The following is a 13,072-nucleotide window of genomic DNA, read 5'->3' as shown; positions in this document are numbered from 1 at the left end:
CTGAGGTGTAGATGTTTGTATTTTTAGTGGGGGATTTCTAGTGGGTGGGGAGTGTTTTGGGAATGTTATGTGTGTGCATGTGTCTGGTCTCTGGGTGTCTGTGAATTTCGTTGTATGATATACTGTGTATATACTTACAATGACAATAAATTATATTATTATTATTATTATTATTATTAAAAGAAAATAGAATTTTATGGCAAGTTTGTGGTCTATGGGAGTACTAAAGAAAAAAAAAAGAGTTAGAATTAACAGACTTGACTACCATCTTCAGGAAAGGGCAAAACTGGCATAACTGTGGAAGCTCACACATTGTTCAATACCTCTGTTGTGCCAACATTGCCCGAAGGTAATATGAAATACATATACCTGCTACAAGCAGATACAGTATTCCAAATGATCACCACTGGGTTAGTGTAAGAGTTTAATGATGGTCTTAGGAGCTGAATGAGGCCTACAGCTGATATATTCCTCAACTGCTTATACACTATGAAGAGATGGAGTAATCGTCTTGGTTTGAGACCCAGCATGGGCAGACTAGAGCAGAGGGGTAATTAGGTGCCTATTGAGCATGTATTTCAGCACTATCCAAAATCTCTATGGCGAGTACCTCTTAGTTCTCAGCTGCACATGGAACAGTCTGTTCTCTGTGGGGTTCCTTCCTTCTGAGTGTTTGCTCAAGGGAAGATCCACTAACGGTTACCCCTTGCACAAATAGAAAGTCCCGTACTGTCAATGGTTCAATCCCTGGTGTATGTTACTGCAAGCCAGAGAATGATGGAAGGAATGTGAAGTGTGTTGCTTGTGGAGGTGTCACCCTTCATGTTTCGCCAAGAGGATTCTGCCTAGGGTGGCTATGTATCCTCCTTTAGGGAGGAAAGGCCTCAGTTTGAAGAGCTGTCCTCCTTTTTGGTCGTGTAAGTGGCCATTGGACTCTGCTGTGAGTCAAGCAGGGAAAGTAGAGACTTGGATTGGTAAACATATCTAAAATGATTTGGAGGTCATTTTATAAGAAAAAAAGGCAAACCACACAGATGCATAATTACTGATACACTGCAGGAAGGATATGGCATGTAAATTCTGTATGGACATCAGATGTGAGGTCAGTCTCAGGAATGGACATTCTACCGACGTCACTTCCGCTCAGGAGGAATGGGCAGCTAAGAACTAAACCTCCATGTCGCTGATATGGCAAACAACTTTTAAAATGCATTTCTTCCTTTTGAAGACTGTTTTTTTCTACGTAAACCTTCAGAGGGAAAGATAAAGAATGTGTTCATCTAGTTAAACTCTTTAAAGACTGTTGATTTAGAGTGGAATACTGCTTTCGTTTTTGAGTCTGATAAGCTGTATAAATAGGTATAAATATAGCTAAAGTGACTCAAAAATTAAAGGAGCAAAATTTTAACAAATTAAAAAGTGATATTAAAGATAAATTGCAGGAGTATTCTAAATTAAAACTATCGTGGTTTGGGAGAATCGCTATGATCAAAATGAAATTAGAAGAAGAAGATTTTAAGTATTGGCAGGGGCTAATTAATAGATTTTGTAATCAAGGTAAAAAAATCAAGAATAAATAAAAGATATTGGTATAAGGCTCAAAAAAAATGGAGGTTTAGGTATTCCTGATATAAAAAATTATTATATAGCGAATCAACTAAGATTTATTGGAGATATTATATATAACAAAGGAAGGTTAATTTGGTGGGATATAGAATCCTCAGAAATAAATGGGAATATTGAAAAATATTTGTTTAACATAATAAAAAGAAATACAATAAATTAGGCGAACAACGCTTTTTAAAGAAACATGTTAAATGTCTGGAACAGATATAAAAAGAAGTTATGTCCCTTTACTTCACCACTAAAATTAGTGACCAAATATAAAATTTCCCAGCAAACTTGAAGGGTTATTTAGCTGATTTGTTTAAGGATAAAAAAAAGTTGCCAGATTGAAGGATTGGATGATTAAAATGAGATCGAAGGATCAAATTATAATTAAACTTCAAACTAATAAGCTATCACAGTATAATTATATCCAATTAGATAGTTGGACAAATGAATGGTTGAAGACTAATGGTAAATGTAGAGAAAGTACTAAGTATGAACAATTTCTATCATTACATGAAGACATGCAGAAAGATGCTTTGAGGAAGGGAGTAGTAAGTAGAATTTATAACCTAATTATGGAACAAGAGGAAAAAGAGACTGAAACAGAAAGTTTGAAATCAATTTGGGAACATGATTTAAAGCCAGAAATTAAAACAGAGGATTGGACAAAAATTTGGAAGACAAAAGTTTTAAGATTAATGTCGATAAGAATAAAGGATTTTTTTTTAAAAAAATTAGTTTAAGGTGGTACATGACTCCAGTGAAATTGAACATAATAAATTCAGACTATTCTAAGCCCTGTTGGAAATGTGATGAAGAAATTGGCACATATTATCATATGTGGTGGGAGTGTAAATTGATTCAGAAATTTTTGAAATTGATTTTTAAGGAAAAGTGATATATTTGGAAAAAATATTGAACTTAATTCTAAAATTGCTTTGCTGTCAATTTTTGATAAGATAGAACTTGATTATTGCTCAAAGCAATTGATTTCTAATTTTATGACAGGTACTAGAATATCAATAGCTACATTCTGGAAAGATAAAAATGATATTAAATTAGAAGACAGGAAGGCCTGGCATGCTCTGGTCCATGGGGTCACGAAGAGTTGGACATGACTAAACGACTAAACAACAACAAATAATGAAGTATGGGACATTGTGTTAAATGATAATTGACTACTGAACTTAAGATGAAAAAAGGGGAAATAAGTTTAAATATTTTTATGCTATTTGGGGTAGATTTATTGAATTTGTATTAGTGAAAGGAAAGGGGAAAGCCTCTAAGCAACAATCAATACAATTCTGGAAAGGAGGTTCGTAATAGAAGTATTGCTTCAAAGGGTCCTATGGGTATGGAGGTAGAGTGTGTTTTAGATTGTATTAGTAAGTATTTTCTATTCTTGTATTTGTTTTTGAAATTTAAAAAACATTAAAAAAATTTTTAAAAAGGAATGGACATTCTGAAAGCAGTTTTCAGACCTTTCCTGTGTAATAATTGAGTCAACAAAACTACACTGACCTCTGTTTCCACCACCCACATATATTAATTTTTGCTAAGCTGTGGAAAAAGAGTTATTTAACACTAGGAAGTAGATAGGGAAGCAAGCATCTCTGTCCATGTGCCGTCCCTGCCCCCTTTCTCATATAGAGGATTACGAGAAAATACACTCTACAGTCTCAGGAGTTGAGGTCCTGCACTTGAGAATAATACCTCTGACAATTAGCACTGTCAGTGTAGAAGATTTGGGGAAGGAGGAGCTCAATCAGAGATTATGCAGGGACATAGAAGGAACCCCATAACCAGAATGCCAATAAAAGATACCAATTTAGGAGGGAAGAAAAGCTAGGAAAAGATCCACCAATAACAAAAGGGTATCTAATGGCAGGAGAGGAGGAGGAATAAATAAGCATCAAAGAGGAGGAAATAGAGGGGGAGTCAATAAAGGGAGAGGTAACATTAGAATAGAATGGACAGTACTAAAGAAGTCTGACTGCTGAAGAAATGATGCTTTTGAATTGTGGTGGTGGAGGAGACACTTGAGAGTCCGCTGGACTGCAAGGAGATCAAACCTATCCATTCTGAAGGAAATCAACCCTGAGTGCTCACTGGAAAGACAGATCCTGAAGCTGAGGCACCAGTACTTTGGCCATCTCATGAGAAGAGAAGACTCCCTGGAAAAGACTTTGATGTTGGGAAAGTGTGAAGGCAAGAGGGGAAGGGGATGACAGAGGCTAAGATGGCTGGACAGTGTCATCAAAGCTACCAACATGAATTTGACCGAACTGGGAGGCAGTGAAAGACAGGAGGGCCTGGCGTGCTCTGGTCCATGGGGTCATCAAGAGTCAGACACGACTTAATGACTAAACAACACAACAAAGTTTGAGCAAAGGAAGGAGAGGAGAAGGGAGAAATGGCCGATGGGGATGGATTCAGTTGGATGATCCATGGATCAAGGAGATGGTCCTGATGAAACTTCCTAAAGAAGAGAGAGAAAAGAGACAGAACTATAAGCTCCCTCCAAAACCATCCTGTTGTGAAGAAAGAGAGAGGAAAAAGTTAAGGAGAAGGAGAGAGCTGGAGGAGGGGAGCAGTTCAGTAGAATGGACATGTTACATACAGCACTGATGTTACCTGTCTGTCATGGGTTTGGAGGGAAAGTTCCATCCTATGGGGAGTGGAAGGCGGGACATCAGGAGGAGGGGCTGTACTGTATATATATGTGATGCGTGTGTGGAGAAGTGGAGACGCTGGGATGTGAAGAAGCAGCAGCTGGGAAGAAGAAGCTGGTGTGGGAGTCTGTGTGTCAGACAGGGTACTACTGTGTGTCAGAGTACCAACCTGATAGGTTCAGGTGTCTGTTGGTTAGCCAGAACTGATAGGTTCAGGGTCTGTGCTTCAAGTTAAGTGTTCTGTGTGAACCAAACTGTATGCATGTATGAATGAGAATAAGCCACGTTACTTTACCTTATTCACCTGATCATTTTATTTTCCCTGTGTGTTGTATTTAAATAAACCTTATTCTTTTATTTGTTTAAAAATCCATCCCTGGTCTGTGTGACTTCTTATAGGGAATGGTTGGTGGCAGCTTAGTTAACGTGTGGCAGATCCCAGTAGGTCTGGGTTTGTCACATTGATTGGTGTCCAGCGTGTGGGATACGACTGGTCCAGTTGTCCAGTGGTACAGCAAAGCCTTGGCAAGTGTGCCCAGAGCAAGGGGGGTCTAGTCAGGGACAATCTGAGGCGCGTAGGTAATCTTCTAGGTGTACCTCACGGGGAGGTGCGCTAGTGGAAGAACGTGCCAACTGGGGAGACTAGATTAGAGTGCTCTGAGGCAGCCTGGTTTTGGCGGGAAAAAAGCTGAGGCAAAACTGTATAGTAACAGTGATCTAGCCTGCCTGCTGAGAGGCCCAGCAGAGGGGGGTAGGCTCTGGCTCGCAACTGTTGCAAGTTAAGTGCTGAAGGACAGCAGCAATCTCTAGGGAAAGCTGGTTCTGAGGCAAAAGAGAAAAAAAAAGTGGTCGTTTTATTTTGAGGCTTGACTTTTTAAAGCAGCCTGTTCTGAGGGGGGATTATGCCCTTGACTCGAAGCCAGATGGCAGAAATGGGTGAAGTGAAAGACCCCCAGGTTGACCAAGGTTCTGAGGATGAATTTGGCTCAGTGCAAGGTGACAGCACAGGAGAGCAGAACCCAGAACTCAGAAAATTGCTCATAGCCCAACAGCATGAACTGAGGGTGAGGGAAATGGAGGAAAGATTAGAGAGAGAAAGAAGGGAGGAAAGGGAGAAACAGAGACAATTTGAATTGGCATTGGAGAGAGAGAAAATGGCGTTTGAATTAAGAAAACTGGAACTGATGAACCAGAACAATAATAACAATAGGGATTCTGAGGGAGGCCAATTATCTAAGGCTGACCTGAAGAAATTCCCTGTGTACCACAAGGGAGATTGTCCTGAGGTGTTCTTTTCCTTAGTGGAAAGAGCGTTTGTGGACTTCTCAGTGAGGGAAACTGAGAAGATGACCATCATGCGATCTTTAATCAGTGGTAGCCTGGCTGAGGTTTATTCAGAGATGCCAGAGGAACTGATGAGAGATTTTGCAGAGTTTAAAAAACTGGTGTTTGCAAGACATGGGATAAATGCGGAACAGCTGAGACAAAGATTCAGGTCAATCACCAAGAGACCAGAGCAGACTTTTACCCAAGTGGGGGCCCAATTGGTGAGGCTGCTTGAGAAATGGCTATCTCAGGAGGGGACAGAGACCTTTCAACAGCTTAAAGATTTGATAGCGCTGGAACAGTTCTATTCAGTCCTGCATGGGGAATTGAAATTCCAGGTGAGGGAAAGGAAACCAAAATCTGTGGTAGAAGCAGCCGAGATCGCAGATTTTATTTTGCAAATAAGAAAGCCCTTGGGTGAGGGGAAATCTGTAGGTAAACCCAAAGAAACCTACAGCAAGTACTCTCAGGGACCAGGGAAAAGCCAGCAAGGGGGAGGGGCCCATGGTGAAGGGAAGCCCTCAGACATGAAACCAAGACCTCAGATTTTGGAGGGAAAACTAAAACAAGATGAGAGAGAATCAAAATACACCCGAAAATGTTATTTCTGTCAGGGAAAGGGTCATCTAATCTCAGAGTGTGAGAAATTAAAGCAGCTAAAAGGAATTGTGCCTCAGGATTCGAGTGGAACCAAGCCAAAAGCTGTGTTCTGTGTCCAGAAAGAGCAAGGCTCATTGTCACTGAGGGAGCCTGTTGCCATGGCTACTCAATCTGGAACAGCTACATCTGCTGATCAGGCTGAGGAAAATGGTCCTCTTGTAGAAGTCAGGCGCTGCCTGCTGGTGAGAACAGATTCTCAGTTGTTTGAGACAGCAGGGGTGGACGTAGGAATACTTGACCATCAGTATCGGGGGCTGCGGGACACTTGTTCTCAGGTGACCCTGTGCCATCCAGATATTATTCCTAGGGAATATGTAATCCCAAATGAGAGCATGAAGGTGGCAGGGATTGAGGGGCAGATAATCTCACTGCCAGTCGCGGAGGTACCTGTCAACTTTCAAGGCTGGAGGGGAGTTTGGCGGCTAGCGATTTCATCGACTCTGCCAGCAGCCGTGCTCGTGGGAAATGACCTGGCTGAACATGTGAAACGGGTGCTAGTGATTACACGCTCACAAGCCACCACGGGGACAGTTCAGGGGGGTAATGATGAGCCAGAGACGGAAGCAGGTGGGGGGAGTTCAGAAGCTGTGGTGGAAACCTTGACCACAGACAGCCGATTTGGACAAGAGCAAAAGGCAGACGCCACTCTCCAGAAGTGTTTTGAACAGGTGACTGACGCCCAGCTAACACCTGGAACCCCAGTGAGATTTCTGGAGAAAAAGGGGATTTTATATAGAGAGACCCTGAGGAATATCTCAAAAGGGGGAGATGGGATCAGAAGTCAGCTGGTGGTACCTGAAAAGTATCGCCCCATGATCTTACAAAGGGGGCACTCTGACATGTTTGCTGCGCACTTAGGGGTGAACAAAACACAGCAGAGAATCACACAGAATTTCTACTGGCCTGACATAGGGAAGCAGATCAGGGAGTTCTGTAAACAATGTGATGTGTGTCAAAGGCAGGGGAATAGCCGCGACAGGACCAAAGCAAAGTTGTGCCCTTTGCCTGTGATTGACACTCCGTTCAAATGCATAGGGGTGGATATTGTGGGACCTTTGCCCAAGGCCACAAAGAGGGGGAACAGGTTCATTCTCACCATTGTGGACCATGCCACGAGGTACCCTGAAGCCATACCCTTGACTAACATTGAAACTAACACAGTGGCAGATGCCTTGGTGGGGTATATGTCCAGGATGGGATTTGCCTCAGAAATAATCACAGATTTGGGCGCATCGTTCACATCAAAGCTCATGAAACGCTTATGGCAAATCTGTGGAATTAAGCACAAGGAAACCACTGCCTATCATCCTGAAAGTAATGGGTTAACTGAGAAGTTCAATGGGACTCTAATGCGCATGATTAGGGCTTACTTGGCAGAGAATCCAAACAATTGGGACCAGAAGCTGCAATCCCTTTTGTTTGCGTATCGATCAGTGCCACAAGCCAGTACCGGGTTCAGTCCATTTGAACTTTTATTTGGGAGAAGGGTGAAAGGGCCCCTTGATTTGATCAAACAAGATTGGGAGCAGATCACCCAGGATGACCCACAAGACGTGGTGATATATATAGACTCTTTGAGGAAGGACCTAAAGAGAAACCTAGAGCTAGCAGCAGAGACCTTGCAAGCTCAAAAGGTCAGAAAGAAAGCTTGGGATGACCAGCAAGCCAGGGAGAGGCACTTTGACCCAGGGGAGGAAGTGCTTTGGCCTAGGCCCTGTAAAAAGAACAAACTGCAGCTGGGTATCCCAGAAAGAAAATACTTGGGTCACATGGTAGGGGGAGGAGTGATAAAACCCCTGGAGGCCAAAATAGAAGCTGTTCGTGATTGGCCCAGACCCAACACCAAGAAAAAAGTCAAATCATTTCTTGGGTTGGTGGGCTACTACAGAAAGTTCATCCCGAGGTTTAGCGAGATTGCGGCTCCGCTGACCGATCTGACGAGGAAGAAGACTGATGACCGCATCCCGTGGACCAGCGACTGTGAGGCGGCGTTCCAGAGGTTGAAGGAGGTGCTCGTCCAGTATCCAGTGCTGCGTGCTCCAGACTTCGACCGGGAGTTCATCATCTACACCGATACGTCTAACAGCGGGGTAGGAGCAGTTCTTTGCCAGGAGGATGAGAATGGTGACCAGCATCCAGTGTCCTACCTGAGTAGGAAACTCCAAAAAGGACTATGACTTTGAAGTGAAGGTGGTCAGAGGGTCAGTGAACTGTGTTGCTGACGCCTTGTCAAGAAGACCTGAAGATTGAAGACGGCGAAAAAACATGGACTATGTATATATATTGATGACAAAAAGTTAAATGTACCTGTTTTTTGAACTTGGTTTGTATGAATAAAGGTAAATTGATGTAATGTATATGGTAAATGTTTAAATGCCTAATTGCTATGGTTAACTTAGAATGTAAGTATAAGTAAGTATGATATGGTATGTATAACTGTTGTTGTGTGTTTTATCCAGGTTGTTTTTTGGGAAAAAGCACCTTAGCTTTCCCCCTACAAAACAACTTATAAAGAGGGGAGGTGTTACATACAGCACTGATGTTACCTGTCTGTCATGGGTTTGGAGGGAAAGTTCCATCCTATGGGGAGTGGAAGGCGGGACATCAGGAGGAGGGGCTGTACTGTATATATATGTGATGCGTGTGTGGAGAAGTGGAGACGCTGGGATGTGAAGAAGCAGCAGCTGGGAAGAAGAAGCTGGTGTGGGAGTCTGTGTGTCAGACAGGGTACTACTGTGTGTCAGAGTACCAACCTGATAGGTTCAGGTGTCTGTTGGTTAGCCAGAACTGATAGGTTCAGTGTCTGTGCTTCAAGTTAAGTGTTCTGTGTGAACCAAACTGTATGCATGTATGAATGAGAATAAGCCACGTTACTTTACCTTATTCACCTGATCATTTTATTTTCCCTGTGTGTTGTATTTAAATAAACCTTATTCTTTTATTTGTTTAAAAATCCATCCCTGGTCTGTGTGACTTCTTATAGGGAATGGTTGGTGGCAGCTTAGTTAACGTGTGGCAGATCCCAGTAGGTCTGGGTTTGTCACAGGACAGTACTATCTATTCCCCCCAAAGGGGGGATAGATTAGTACTATCCCTTGATGAGAGAGGAACCCCAGGAGAGAGCAACCAAAGGGGAAGGGGAATGGGCTCCTCATCCGTGCTGCAGGACTCTATGCTCACCACTTTGTGAACCTACTGACTGGGAGACGTTTGGTGGAGTTCCTCACTATTAGATAGGACTGACACTAAAGTGCTAGTTGGATGGTTGGTTTGAGTCCCAACAGTTATTTAAGAAGACATTGAAGTTATCATTGAGGAAGCTCATTTGTTGTTAAATAAAACTTCATTAATTAATCAGAACGTCCCAGTGTTTTTTACAAAGGGAAATGGGGGAACTGCCAGAAGTAAAACTTGAATACAATCATATTTAAACATCATGCTTCTTCATATATTTAATTTATAGTACGGTATATCCCATCTTTGTCTCAGTGCTGTTTTATTTTCAACTGAAATAGAATGTGTTAAGTGATATCCAGCAATGTCCTCTGCTAATGCAATACTCCTTGATCCTGCACAGGCCTTCTGGTAATTTTTATATGATGATTCCTGCTCTTGAGTGCATCTCAACAAGGTTGGCCAAACTCTTTGCAATATCACAGAATGCAGATAAGCAGCAGGCCTGGAGCTGCATTTAGTGGCCATGTTTTTTTGAGGGCGGAGAGGATTTGGAGGGGGGGGGAACAGTGTTCCTGTGACCAAGTCTTTATTTTGTCTCAAAAATTAAAAATTGAAATTGAAATTCTAATTTTTTTTTCATAGGAGTCTCCAAGAGCAGCAATTTACTAGTACTGTAGGCAAGACTGCTCACAACTTGAGTTCAATCCCAACAGGCTCAGGCAGCTGGCTAAAGGTTGACTCAGCCTTCCATCCTTCTGACGTTGGCAAATTGAGTACCCAGCTCATGCCAGGGGCGGGGGCATTGTGTATCCTGCATAATTAAATTGTAAACTGGCCATAGAATACTTTAAGTACTATGGGGCAGTTTATAAACAGCTTTCAAAGGATCACCGTTGCTCTCTGTGCCATGTAACACCAAATCCCCTAATCTTTCCGAATCAGAAGTAGACTTGTTATCACTTCCTATTTTTTGTTGCAGTTTTGTTGGTCTTAGCAGCACTTGGAGTCCCCCTTTCTCAAAATGGTTCACAAGTACAGAAAATTGACTCTCCAGACCTACCAGTTTGCCCATCTTTGCATAGGAGACAGCACAGGGAACTGAAGGATTTGATCCTTTATGGCTGAATACATTCTTCCAAAGGTATATTTGATACATTAATGGTAAAACAGAGGACACATACAGAGGTGATATGGACAAAAAAAATGCTTGTGTCCATTCCTTTGAGGGTGAATTCTCTCCAGAAACTGCTTTCTGTTCCCTCTTGTGTTTTCTCAGCTGGACTTCCAGTTTTTGAGCTTAGTGGCTGAAAAAATACTTACAAAATATTTATTTTACATCCTGGTGAATATGTAGCATTTGCAGATATAAGGAAAGCTCAAGCATTCACCTCCAAAAATGATTTTCTTCCTGTCCATATTATATTTACCTTGCAGTGTCTAATTCTGCCTGAATTTATATCACATATTAATCAGTGTCAAATTCATGAAAAAAATCAGGAAACATACCATTTCGGGGAAAGAACATTTTTCAGAAGTGGTACATAGTTTCTAAGAAATATTTTCTTTATCTCCCCTGACTGATGGCAAGGAGAATATATTCACAATAAAAGGTTCACATCTGTCTTGAAATATGCAATTTGAGTTCAGCAGGCAAACTTAACTATATTTAGACAACCGTTTCTCAGCAGAGCTGATTATAAAGGTCAGAATTCTTGGCAAGAAAGCTATCATATTATGAGAAAAAATTATCTCTGCATTAAGGGACATGATTGACAAAGGAAAAAACAGCAACAGTTTTTGCTTTGATAGTTTACCACAACCCACAACACCAAGTCCACCCTTAAGCATGTCCTTGCTTTAGGCAAAATGTGAAAATGCCAGTCCGCAACTGAATTCTGGAGATTGTGGGTTTTGGAGACTGCTCCTTAACTAAAGACCCTCAAAAATGTTCCAATCTTCTGTTCTTGCCACTACCACTTTGGCAAATACTCATGCGCATGCATGATTCCTCCTTCAGTAATAAACAAATATCTTCTGGTCTCATGTATGAGAAGAGAAGAAAGAATCAGGAAAAAAAGGCGTGTGGTCCCCAAACAATAGAAATGCAGGAGCAGGTGATCCAATAAAGAGAAGAAAGGTATTCCAAGGCTACTAGTGTGAGTAGCACGCTCTGTCTTTCCTTCTCTGATTTAACCATGGTATCCATGACTTGCTCCTGATTTTTAAAGAAAGGGTGGGGTGGGGGGAACGAAACAATATTTTAGTATGAATTAATAGCTCAGACAACTGCACAAGGAAAAATCTGGAAATATTAGGATGAAGCTTGGCCAATCTGAGACATTTTGCTGCTTGAGGAGAAGGGTAAAATTATGCTCCTACCCGCCCTCCATTCCGTGTACAGAACCTGCCTGAAATGGCAGTTGAATCATTAAGCCAAAGTACATATTACAGATAGTGTAGTTTTAGGAGGAGGAATTGTTAAACGTGTTGAGAATATCTTGTTCTCATTGCAAAAGCTTTTTACATGTCCTGTAGTTTGCAGATTAACTTCCTTTCTTTGGTGATTGGTCATTAGTTTCTTCATCTGTAAATTAGTCATGAAGGTCTGCCTGAATGAAACATCAGGTTTCAACATGTAATAACAAATAATCTCTTATGTATAGTTTGGCCCTGATTTCAGCATGGACAATGGGGCAACAGCTACTTTACCTAACTGCCTGCTCACTCCTCTGCTGGGCACTTTGTTACTGCTCAGATAAATAGAATTATCCAGGGCTGTATAACATGGCCCAAGACATTTTGTTGCCTGAGACATCAGGTTTCAACGTGTAATGACAAATAATCTCTTATGTATAGTTTGGCCCTGATTTCAGCATGGACAATGGGGCAACAGCTACTTTACCTAACTGCCTGCTCACTCCTCTGCTGGGCACTTTGTTACTGCTGAGATAAATAGAATTATCCAGGGCTGTATAACATGGCCCAAGACATTTTGTTGCCTGAGGCAAAGAAGCAACCCATTCAAGTCAAGGACTATAATAGTATCCAAAGCCAGGCAAATTTAAATTGGCACATGAGACACGAAGTCCCACAAGCATCTCTTCAGATATGAGAAATGACTTTTTTGGACTACATATTCCTAGAATCCCAAAGTGCTGAGCTGGCTGTGGGATTCTGGGAGCTGTAATTAAAAAAAAACCACAGTGTTTCCCTGAACCTCTCTCTCCTTGGCAGAAAATAAAATAAAATATAACAGCAAACTAAATAACTAACTACTAGCTGCCCTTTCATAATATTTGAAAATTGCTGCCCAATGGCAGTGCTGCCATGGTAACAACAGCTGGAGGTCTTGGCCTGCCTGGTTTCCTCTCTGTCCCCTCACTAATGGGCCTTTATTAATGGTGTTGTCTTCTTGGGACAAGGTATCCTTCCAGAAATGCCATTGACATCATGTTACTTTTTTTCTGACACTTTGATCACACTCATCAACACTTCTTGTCATTTCTTGTCATTTTATATATGAATATGACTCCCAGTACCCCCACTTTTCTCTGATGAACAGCTACTGCCTCTACTGCCTGAGATGGCTGCTCTACTCTACTTAATGGTAGTGCCAACCTTCAAAT

At 41.7% G+C, this 13,072-nt stretch overlaps 1 long non-coding RNA gene across 1 annotated transcript; it reads left to right on the top strand.

Annotated features, from left to right (window-relative positions):
* Window positions 1-888: 888 nt before the first annotated feature.
* On the top strand, window positions 889-11,474 carry LOC144586341 (uncharacterized). Its single transcript, XR_013541121.1, has 2 exons — window positions 889-4,222; window positions 9,321-11,474. It is a non-coding gene; the product is annotated as an uncharacterized LOC144586341 (long non-coding RNA).
* Window positions 11,475-13,072: the final 1,598 nt, after the last annotated feature.

The sequence above is a fragment of the Pogona vitticeps genome, chromosome 2 (genome assembly GCF_051106095.1).
Source record: "Pogona vitticeps strain Pit_001003342236 chromosome 2, PviZW2.1, whole genome shotgun sequence".
Classification (NCBI taxonomy): Eukaryota; Metazoa; Chordata; class Lepidosauria; order Squamata; family Agamidae; genus Pogona; species Pogona vitticeps.
This window is presented reverse-complemented; position numbering and strand designations above follow the sequence as displayed.